Source organism: Mytilus galloprovincialis, chromosome 2 (assembly GCF_965363235.1).
Source record: "Mytilus galloprovincialis chromosome 2, xbMytGall1.hap1.1, whole genome shotgun sequence".
Lineage (NCBI taxonomy): Eukaryota > Metazoa > Mollusca > Bivalvia > Mytilida > Mytilidae > Mytilus > Mytilus galloprovincialis.
Window position 1 is genome coordinate 56,592,166 of NC_134839.1, and position 12,484 is coordinate 56,604,649.

At 32.5% G+C, this 12,484-nt stretch overlaps 1 long non-coding RNA gene across 1 annotated transcript; it reads left to right on the forward strand.

Annotated features, from left to right (window-relative positions):
- Nucleotides 1-9,068: 9,068 nt before the first annotated feature.
- LOC143062309 (uncharacterized) lies at nucleotides 9,069-10,143 on the forward strand. The gene is made up of 2 exons (XR_012974679.1): nucleotides 9,069-9,488; nucleotides 9,930-10,143. It is a non-coding gene; the product is annotated as an uncharacterized LOC143062309 (long non-coding RNA).
- The last annotated feature ends 2,341 nt before the right edge of the window (nucleotides 10,144-12,484 follow it).

Below are 12,484 nucleotides of genomic sequence, written 5' to 3' on the forward strand. Positions count from 1 at the left end.
TCAAGTTTTCCCCAAACCACGAAAATTGGTTCCCACGAAAATAAATGAATCTACAGTATCTTTTATTGACAGTGAGTACTCTTAGATCTGTACTTTTTGTCTTCTCATGTTTTCTGATAGTTTTTTGTGTGCTTTGTGTCGATCTGATGAGTTAAACCCTTTCTAATAAGATTTTAATGGTTTGTTCTTATGTTCTACAATTGCACCACTGTCACATGGTAAGGGAAGGGTTTGGCGACAAAAAACATAAACCTCCTACATTTGGTTTTGGCCTAACCAAATAAGGAGCCTGTAATCAATGGTTGTCGTTTGTTTCTTTATGTCACATTTGTTTTTCGTTTCAATTCTTTTGTACATAAGTCAAGCTTTTTTGTCGTATCCCTTCTTTTACATTTTTCATTTCGGGGCATTTTATAGCTCACTATGTGGTATGGATCTTTTTCATGATTGAAGGTCATTAAGTGACCTATATATGTTAGTTTCGTCGTCATTTGTTCTCTGGAGAAGAGTTGTCTGAATTAAAATTGTGCTATTTCTTCTTACCTTTATATTATAAGGTCACCGAAATGTGGTTTAAATCTGAGATAACACGGCGTACGTATAAGTTGAAATTTGGCGTTCAACTAACTTTCTGGTACTGCCAGTACTATTAGTTTCATTCTTGTTTCTTTCGTCTTTTGTGTATTGTTTTTGCTACAACAACCGGCCCGATTAGTCAACATATTTTTACAATTTCTTCTTTTTTTAGTTGATACACGACTGTCTCAGCTGGACGGGAAAGTTGAGTGTTTGTTCCTAGCAACCTTAATTCAGTGATATGCCATATCTGTTTTTCGGCATATTCATTATTTCATTCTTAAAATTTTCTAAAAGAGGAAAAACTGATCACATCGTTCAATAATATCCCCCTCCTATTTGCCATTGAAAAGAACATAATCTTACCAAGGGTAATGTTCTACAACCTCTGATAAATTTCGACTCCTCTTCAAGGAAATATATAAATAGATATTTTTTAGGTTTTTTTTACACTTAAATCCCCTTTACAGCCAATTAGGCAATAATTTTAAGTTTACGAAAGACATAAACATACATCAACCGATACGTTATCGCTAGCAGATTCATTTGTCTTTAAAAATAAAATTGACATGAAAGGATCGTGTGTATTGATGCCAAGTTGACAGCACGTCTTTCCAACAATGGCTTCAATTTTCACAATCGATTGAAAAAATCTGGCGTGATCGTGGAAAAATTTAACAAAATAGAATCATAACTGGGGGCAAGATTCTAGCATCGTCTGCAAATGGAATATTTATAATTTAGAAAGAAAAGTTCATTCTTTGTCACAAATGTTATTTAAATATTTAAAAGAATACTTTTTGGATAGCTTTACCTGGTTCAAACTTAGTCAAACAAGGGCTAACCAAGTTTCAAAATGAGATTTTTTTTAGGTTATTGGTTAGAATTTCTGGAAACATCTGCAATGTTAAACTTTCAAAGATAGAAAACAATCGACACATTAAAGGTAACTGTATCATAGATGATTCTTGATGAGTTTTTAGAGACATAATGGCAAAATAAAGTATTCCAACTTAGCATTGAGTAACTTAGAGGTGCATAGTTTACTGATAAGTACCGGGCCACGTCCACTTGTATTTTTGTCCATCTGATGAGTTAAGCCTTTTTCAACTAGTTTTGATAGTTCGTTCTTATGTTGTACTGTTATACCACTGTCCCAGGTTAGGGGGAGGGTTGGGATCCCGCTAACATGTTTAACCCCGCCACATTATTTATGTATGTGCCTGTACCAAGTCAGGAGCCTGTAATTCAGTGGTTGTCGTTTGTTTATGTGTTACATATTTGTTTTTCGTTCATTTTTTTTTACATAAATAAGTCCGTTAGTTTTCTCGTTTGAATTGTTTTACATTGTCATATCGGGGCCTTTTATAGCTCACTATGCGGTATGGGCTTTGCTCATTGTTGAAGGCCGTACGGTGACCTATAGTTGTTAATGTCTGTGTCATTTTGGTCTTTTGTGGATAATTGTCTCAGTGGCAATCATATCACATCTTCTTTTTTCTTTTTTTTTTCTTTTCAAAACTGTTAAAAGTCTATGTGGAATATACAAACCTTAGACCCCGTTCACACTAGGACATTTTTATCGATTTAAACTAGACCGATTCACTTTAGATCGGTTTAAGGGCTAATGTGAACGCATTGAATCGATCTTCAATCGGTCTAAACTAAAACACCAAAAGAGGTAGTTTAGTTTGAATCGATCTAAAGTAAACCGATCTTACTTTAGATGTGAACGCAGAGATCGGTTTAAACTAGTACGATTGAATCGAAAATAACGTATGCGCATGTATAGCGGCAAAACTATCTCAGAGGTTCGTTGTTTAACCCATATTTCTCTGTTAAAAGACCTTTAAAACAAACTGTAAACATGTTGTCTTCGCCATAGCTAGCAGAGATTTGCGAAATCTGTGTCTTCTTTTCTTGATCTTTCTTAATATGTTGATTTTTTTCTTTGCAGGAACCGCAGTATTTCCGGCGTCGTGTTGTAACTTCGTTGCTACAGTTATTTCTTTCAAAATTGAAGAAAACTGCAATAACACCAGTATCAAAATTTTAAATTGTGATTCAAGAGAAACAATAACTTTATCCATTTTTTTCCCAAGTGTGTGTATCAGTGTATCAGCACATGAATTTGATAAATCAGTTCTATTTATACACAGTTTTTACAGTTTTACGGGCAAAAAGATTAGATCGATTGCGTTTTAATTGTAGTGTGAACGCAGTGGTTCATATTAGACCGATAGAGATCGATATGATCAAAGATAATGTGAACGCTAACTGGTTTTATTTAGATCGATTCAAATTAGATCGATAAAAAAAATGCTAGTGTGAACAGGGTATTAGAAAACAAAATCACTTAGAATTTAAAGGAACACATGCAATCATTAAATGTTAGGTTTATTTTATAAAGCAAATTCAGACTATCAGGGAGATTAAAAAAAAAAAAAAAAAAAAAATTAAAACCGTGGTGCTCGTTTGTAAGCTTGTAATTACAAAGAAGTTAACTTCATAACAAGGATACTGATACAACAGACTTATATTCATGTCTGTAAATATACAATAGTGTTTAAAAAAATAACGATGATAGAAAAGCAAAAAAAAAAACAAACCCAAAGGACTTTAAAAAAAATAATTCGAAAACAAACTGACAATACCATCGCAAAAACAAAAACTGAGGTAAAGACAAACAACACTACACAACATAGAAAACTGATGTGTGAGCAACAAGAATCCGACATAACGGGGATAACTTCAGATGATACAGACGGGTTAGCAGATTGGTCTCCACAAGAGTCAATTGTTGTGTTTCTCATGTAAGTACAACCAAGGTGATACGTCTAGATTTTTAGATCAAATTGGAGAAAAAAAGAGGAAGGAATTCTGTTAACGACAAATGTAACATATCCGCATCCGTTAATCAAACAGATGTTCCAATACAGTCAACCAACTCGTGATCGCGTCCTTATTTTTTTTGGATGGATGACAGCAAGTTTTTATTTAAATGAGAAACGGCAAATTCACAATTGAGAAGCTGAAATTATCTATTTTGTCATAAAGTTTTGTTATCAACAAACACTCGCTGTCCATTTCGAGATGTAGGTCTATATATGAGGCTGTCATAACCGCCACCAATATTTTAATTATTCAGAGAGAAAACATTATCTTTATAGCTGAACATGTAGTCATAGGATAATGAAATCTTCTATTAAATGTTCATAGAAGCTTCTTTGTGGAAACATTTCAAAAAAAGCGCACCGAAAATAGAATTGTCTATTTATTGTTTTTAGTGATTAACATTCGTAGTCGTGGTTTGATGTTTTGTAGTTAATAAATTTATAATAATTCAAAATCTACTACCCGATTTGAATTTCAGTTGTTATATCTATTTTGAAGTAAAATTATTAAATTTTAAAAGTATTTTTGTAAACAATTGTTTTTTCGAGGATTTCGTTTCTTCTTTATACAAATTCTTTTTAAATATAATATTATATAAACATGATAATAAATAACTTCCAAGCTTGATGAAATTTTATTAACTAACCATTTGCAGTGCCACCCAAAAGACAAATGTATTAAGTATGCATGTTATGATAGTCTGTATGCTAAGCAGATTTGGTACACAGCGTAACTACAAATCACTAAACATTAAAATTATTGTATATTTCATATTGGTGACCTTTAGCAATTCGCCGTTTCAGAATCTAATGCATCCTGGGTAATATTTTCAAAAGCGTACACCAAAGCGTTTTGATTGGTTTAAAACGTCCTAAACAATCGAAATTCAACCAATGACGTAACGTTATTTTCACTTTGGGGTACGAACAATGAAATTACCCATGATGCTTTAGATTCTGAAACGGCCAATTGATCTTAAGATGATCAAACTTTTGTCTAAACTTTCATTATCTGTGAAATAAAATAAAAATATGTTAAGGAAAATACGCAACTGAAACTGTGCCAGTGTTTCATGGTCATAGAATGGACCTGTGAAAAGACATTCTAGAACTTTTAATCGTTGGGATTTTTAAAAAAGCAAAATCACGTTGATGCTTACGCGAGAATAACCTGCACAATATGAAAATTATCTGTTTTAGGTTAAGCCACGCATTTTCTTGGAAATGAGACATACGGTTTCTTATACAATGCAAAATTTTAATAACGAAAGTTTTCATCCTTGTCCTTTCTCGATGATTTGATTACTTAGGGAACGAATATATTAAAAGGTTGAAAAGTGCAGTTTGACCAGTGTTTTAAAAGTTTGATTTTATTTTAGATGAAACCTTTCATCATGGATAAAGCTCAACTGACAAATTCACAAATGTTTCATGAATTTGTTTCGTTTTTTTTCCCTATTTTCTTTCTTCTGATAGATTATAAATGATGTTCTATAAAGTCCAGAAAGCTTTTTGATTTGCGTAAATTCCAATCGCAAGCAGATATGAAAAATAATGAAGGACAGAACTTTGTATGGATCTTACGATTAAATGATTTCCTAAACCTTTAAAATGTTCACGCCAAAGAAACGGTGCATTTAAAAAATTAGGTCGAATTTGTCACGTTTGTCATTCCGAAGCATATTTTAATTCTACGATACATAATTATGTACGGGTTTAACAAGGAAGGCAGCAACATGAATTAGTTTTAAAAAAATAACGAAAATAAAGAAAATAAAAACATAAACTATGACATTTACTGCACTATTTCATATTGATTTTCATATTAGGGCTTGTTTTGTGATATTGCTAGTCAATTATTTCTGTATCCCTAGCTACATATTTGGGATTTGGGTATGTCTTGTATAATCTCTGATGGTGAGAGAAGGAATTTACAGTGCAGTTTACTTTGCTTTTTAAGTGTTTAGATCTATGACAACAGATAAATAGATGTTTCAAGGAGAGATATATAACTATATTATTAATTTGTATATTTTAACAAATTTGATTCGTTTAGGATGGTCACATGTTAAACTATATTTTCGAAGGTAGAGATAAAACGGCGGATAGCAAAAAGCATATTGCACAGAGCATATTGCACGGTTATTTTTAGAATATCCAAAAATCGATTTACTTTGTGACGTCATGTAATGAATTTCAGGATATCGTTAAACGTTTTGAAACAAATGATATCTGTGATCGAATGTTTGACGAAAAAAAATCTTCAAATACATAAGTTGTCAAACAAGCAAAAAAAAGTAAATTAAATAACAACTAAAATGTTGTTATTGTCGAGGAGACAATATGATATCTATAAAATTCAAACAAAATCAAATCACGATTTTGATACAAATATGCATAATGGTCAGAAATTAATAATATAACAAATATAGCCTTTCGTCCTCAGTCAATATACTTCTTCCAGGTCAATATATCCTTGTATCGACCTCATACAAAGGCTATATTTGTATAATATTATATAAATGGTCCTATCCTGAATGTTGTTCATAGAAAACAATGAGACGTTCCCCTATCATAATCATGACAAATACGTTGTTTATTCAGTTATCGGATTAGGATTGACCAAATGCGAGTGACAGCGTTATAATCTTACATATGAGGTGTGAAATACTATACTATACTGTAAACTTGATACATTGCCTTTTATGTAATGAAAAGTTATACAAGAAAAATGTTTTAACTATAATCCTTTTTCGACAATTGCATTACTATATATGGAACGACAGTTGTCAAAAGGTTGAATAGTGCAGTTCGACTAGTGGTTGTATTATACATGTATTTGTCTTTAAATTACACCTTATGTAAGAGTCCTGGGTTTTGTTTGGTTCAAAGCCAGTGTATTTTTCACCAATTTACTGTTATCAAATGAATATCGTTAATTTTTTAACGCCGCCGGGGTATATACTAAAAGGATATGCATTTTTTACCCTCTCTGCCGTGGTATTTGCCAAAAAATAATCTATCCGACTGGACGCTTGTAACGTCACGATCATCAATGCGTTTTTGAACATTAACATTTGGTGTAATTAAACAGATAAAGCATGTTCGTGGGGGGTATTTGCGAAAAATACCCTCCTTAACATGATATATCTGTTTAAAATAATAATAAAACAAACTTTTACTCCTTGACATATTTGAGATGTGAATGAATAGTAGACTCGTAGCAGATTCCGATGAGCAAGGCAAACAACCAAGAATTAGATTGTACAGGAAAAAATGGATTTAAAATAAGTAAAAAGTAAAATAAAAAAAAAAAAAATACCGAACTCCGAGAAAAATTCAAAACGGAAATTGCCTAATAAAATGGCAAAATAATAAGCTCAAACTTATTATCAAACGAATGGAAAACAACTGTCATATTCGTGACTTATAATAGAGAGATATTTTAGGTGTCGTTTTTTATTGCTTCATGCAGCAGATAAATATTTCAATGGAAAAAAAATCGAGCGATACGCTTGATCCATATCATGTACATTACCAGAAATACTCATTTACTATAGAATGAAATTCAAAACAGTGTGGCTGTGGCCATTGATTGACACATTAAAATCATCCATTGACTGGGACAATTTAGGTGAACGTTTGTATGTAACAACCACTGCTCACTATGTACTTTTTAAAGACACTTAAACTATGGGGTCACCAAAGGTTCTCAACACCTTAATAAAGTAATTCGAAAAACTAATCAGAAATAACACGATGTTTTGATTTATATCAATTATATAAATCAAAACATAAAGGTTATTCCTGATTAATTTTTTTGAATTATGTTATAATTAAAGGCGTAAAGAAACCTTTGGTGACCCCACAGTTTAAATGTCTATCGTAGGTACGTCGTGAACGGTGGTCGTTACAGACAAACGTTCATGTAAATTGTCCCAGTCAATGGATGATTTTAATGTGTCAATCAATGGCCACAGCCACACTGTTTTGAATTTCATTCTACCTTAATTTCTAACGTCGTTTGAACGATTTATGAGCTAACTGGATCCCTGTACCTTTGAACTGATAAAGTAAATGTGCCTGCTTGACATTTGTCAAACACACGTCTTCTTATATGCATAATCAAGAGTGGTCTTAAGAAATATATTGATTTTATCATTTTAAAACAGTTATCGAAGCAGTCATTAATAAAGGCAAAGTATACTTCGCTGTCCAATAGTCATAATTCGATAAAGCGCAAACAAATCCGGGTCACATTTTATCCATTTTAGAATAGTCATCCGTAAGCTCAACGTACTTTGAACCCAGCGAACGCACAAATGACTTCAAATAACGTCACCTAAAACCAAACACTTTGACGGAGAGAAACGATTGGAATCATGTGAACTTTTTTTTCTTTTCACTTTTCAAAGATTCGGGTGTGTATTGCCAGTTTACTTTGGTAGTCTCTGTATACACATCCGATAGGTCTTGACATACATTGAATTTCGTAATCCGTATCTTGAAAATATAATGTTTTATGTCAAACAAAATTATATGAGAAGGATTTCTCCTCCTACCTTATGTGTCCTGTACTAAGTCCGAAATATGGCAGTTTCTATGAATGTTGCATTGTCGTTTTTTTTGTTGCACTTTAGTGTTTCTGTTATTTCGTTGCTTTCATCTTAAAGTTGATGTGTAGTCTTCGGTATTAGTTTGTAACCCGAATTTGTTTTCTCTTAATGAATAACAGACTTTAACAGCTGTATATTACTGTTGTCTTTACTTATATGTTATGTCGCTTACAGAAAACATTTACATACAGTTGTTTACATCTTTCAACAGGAAATACACGTTTGCTTAAGCTTTATCAACTAATTCAATTAAAATGGAAAATTGAAAAGGGTTAAGATTATAAATATTGACTGGACCTAAAAATACTGCAATTTTCATTCACATTTTATTTTATATGGTAGATTGTCTTATGGCACAACTCGGAATTTTCGGTTTGATTTGGCTTTTCCTTTGAATTGGGTTTAACTGGTTTGATTCGAGCACAAATGATGAGCTTGATGTACACAAAACACGCATCTAGGAGGCTGGTTAAAAGGCTTATGATATTTGATGAGTTGATTTACAGGGTACAAGTTATTCATTATTCTGTTGGACTTTGTAGATTTTGTATCTTGTGTTTCATTTTTACGCTTAATAGTTAGAGGGGAAGTGTTCGCACGTTCAACTGGTTGAACCTTGCCACAATTTGTACATCAACATTGCAATTTATATTGAACATTTGTTGATCATTGTTCGTTGTACTTGTTCAGCCTTATATATTAACAGAGGAGTCGAGTGTTAATGGTTAATTCTTCTTCAATGATTTGTATGCCCCCCAAGTTATCTTTTGGTCACTCTCACTCGTTGCCTTCAATTTTTCAGGTGTCATACAATGCCTTGGTCTTGATCACTTTGATGTGCTTCGCGGTTGTGCCGTTTTAAATGTCATCACCAATGCGTGTGGATTGTCGGAATTTCAATCTAACAATGACGCAGTCAACAATTGATATAAAAGACCTGTCATTAAGGAAGATATAACAATATATACGTTGACATCGAACATCGAATAAGCACAAAACTTTCAATCTGTTTTTATTTTGAACAGAAAGAAAGAAAGAAAATGGGAGCAGGATTTACTAAAAATAGCAAAAATGACAAGATCGGTGCTTTGTTTCAGGCAATCCATGAAGAGAGATTTAAGCTTGCTGCAGACATAATTTCAAGAAGCGAAGGCGTAGACTGTATAAACTATTTTGGCAGCACACCACTCATAGAAACATGTCGATACAACCGGACATCATGCAGAAAATCTAGTACAGTTGAAAACGACCGAGCGAATTTTGTAAGATTCCTTATCAACAAAAACTGTGATGTTAGCAAATTTGACATATATGGATGGACAGCTCTTATGTATGCGGAAAAGAATGGTCATGATAACATTGCTGATATTTTGGAAAAAAAAGAAATGAGTTACTAGGGATGGTATGTATATCCTATCTAAGGCAATACAATTGTATAATTATACAGCATAAATTATCAAAATAATCAATTGGGGCTAAACAACAGTTATAAATAGCAGAACCCTTATTAAAATTAAAAACGGAAAGTCTTTTATCAAATGTTAAAATCACAAGCTTAAAGACATCAAACGAATGGAAAACAACTACCAAAAAAATGTTCCTTGTGTGTTCGTTTGCCATAATGAACATGTTTTTAAAATAATAAAGAAAAAACCTAAAAAAAACTTTTAATTTAAACAATAATGAATCGTTATGTGTAACGTTAGACAGATCAAGATTAAATGTATTTTGTTTACATACATCATAGAAAAAATCTTAAAAATAAAGTACTCCTATGCAAATAACATACATTAAAGTAACTCAAAATATCAAAATTATAATTTTTATTATACTTTATTTTCAGATTCAATCGATGCTGAATTAACCTTCACCAGAATCTTCTACTATCATGAAGTAGCTATAGTGCGGGCACAACAAATCAACAAGACGTTAGAAAATCGAGTAAAGAATTGGTCGGTGCTGTTGGTCTGTACAGCTTCTAAATGATACACCACTTATTGCATTTAAAGTATTCTACTTGTATTGAACATATAGTCATAAATATCTATGCACAATGATACGTTCTATGCTTTCAATATTGAGACAATTGTGTAGATATATATATAAGTTAAAAACCAAATCATATGTCTAGACATATTTTCATACTAGAATCTTTAAGGGGAAAAAAAAAGAGAAACAACATTTTAGTTCTTTAAAGCACATGAGGCTCATATAAGTTTTCTTCGATCATCATTGTACCTATCCACATCAATATATTCAAGATTATGAAATGACTTGGAAAATGTGTTTTTTATTAATAAATATGCCTAAGAATGCAATAAAATTAAAATACTTAGTATTGTAAAAAAAGTGATCTCTTGCCCGACGTCATCAAGAGTAAGAATATAAGTTGGAGCGGAGTCACAATTGAATATGGTGATGTGTCTTTCTGTTGTTTGTTACTTTATATTCAAGGACTTTAAAATATGTGTGTTTGTCTAGTACTATACAAACATTACTCAATAACATGTGATCGTCCTTGAAATGCATATCACATTTGTAGATGTTTTTTAATAATTCCCCATACCAACGGGATTAATAAACTATCTGGTCAAAATTGCATTATTCTGTGACGGCATCTTTTGATAATTACTATTTTAACATGTCACAAAAGGCTTTTGAATTTCAAGAAGAACACATGATTGTTTTCCTTTTTAGCTCACCTGGCCCAAAGGGCCAAGTGAGCTTTTCCCATCACTTGGCGTCCGGCGTCCGTCGTCGTCGTCCGTCGTCGTCGTTAACTTTTACAAAAATCTTCTCCTCTTAAACTACTGGGCCAAATTTAACCAAACTTGGCCACAATCATCATTGGGGTATCTAGTTTTAAAAATGTGTGGCGTGACCCCGCCAACCAACCAAGATGGCTGTCATGCCAAAAATAGAACATAGGGTTAAAATGCAGTTTTTGGCTTATAACTCAAAAACCAAAGCATTTAGAGCAAATCTGACCGAGGTAAAATTGTTTATCAGGTCAAGATCTCTCTGCCCTGAAATTTTCAGATGCATCGGATAACCTGTTGTTGGGTTGCTGCCCCCTGAATTGGTAATTTTAAGGAAATTTTGCTGTTTTTGGTTATTATCTTGAATATTATTACAGATAGAGATTAACTGTAAAAGCAATAATGTTCAAAAAAGTAAGATTTACAAATAAGTCAACATGACCGAAATGGTCAGTTGACCTCTTTAGGAGTTATTGCCCTTTATAGTCAATTTTTAACCATTTTTGGTAAATCTTAGTAATCTATTACAAAAATCTTCTCCTCTGAAACTACTGGGCCAAATTAATCCAAACTTGGCCACAATCATCTTCGGGGTATCTAGTTTAAAAAATGTGTGGCGTGACCCGGCCAACCAACCAAGATGGCTGCCATGGCTAAAAAAAGAACATAGGGGTGAAATGTAGATTTTGACTTATATCTCTGAAACCAAAGCATTTAGAGCAAATCTGACATGGAGTAAAATCGTTCATCAAGTGAAAATCTAACTGCCCTGAAACTTTTAAATGAATCGGACAACGGGTTGTTGGGTTGTTGCCCTGAAATAAGTAATTTGAAGGAAATTTTGCAGATTTTGGTTATTATCTTGAATATTATAATAGAAAGAGATAAAATGTAATCAGCAATAATGTTCAGCAAAGTAAGATCTACAAATAAGTTAATATGACTAAAATGGTCAGTTGATCCCTTAAGGAGTTATTGCCCTTTATAGTCAATTTTGACCAATTTTTCGTAAATTTTTGTAATCTTTTACAAAAATCTTCTCCTCTGAAACTACTGGGCCAAATTAAACCAAACTTGGCCACAATCATCATTGGGGTATATTGTTAAAAAATGTGTGGCGTGACCCGCCAACCAAGCAAGATGGCTGCCATGGCTAAAAATAGAACATAGGGGTAAAATGCAGTTTTTGGCTTATAACTCAAAAACCAAAGCATTTAGAGCAAATCTGACGGGATAAAATTAATTATCAGGTCAAGATCTATCTGCCCTGAAATTTTCAGTCAAATCGGACAACCTGTTGTTGGGTTGCTGCCCCCGAATTAGTAATTTTAAGGAAATTTGGCAGATTTTGGTTATTATCTTGAATATTATTATAGATAGAGATAAACTGTAAACAGCAATAATGTTCAGCAAAATAAGATCTACAAATAAGTCAACAAGATCAAAATTGTCAATTGACCCCTTAAGGAGTTATTGCTCTTTATAGTCAATTGTTAACAATTTTCATAAATTGTTGTTAATTTTTATAAATTTTTAGGAAATATTTTCCACTGTAATTACTGGGCCAAGTTCATTGTAGATAGAGATAAGTGTAGCAACAAGAATATTCAGTAAAGAAAAATCTACAAACACATCACCA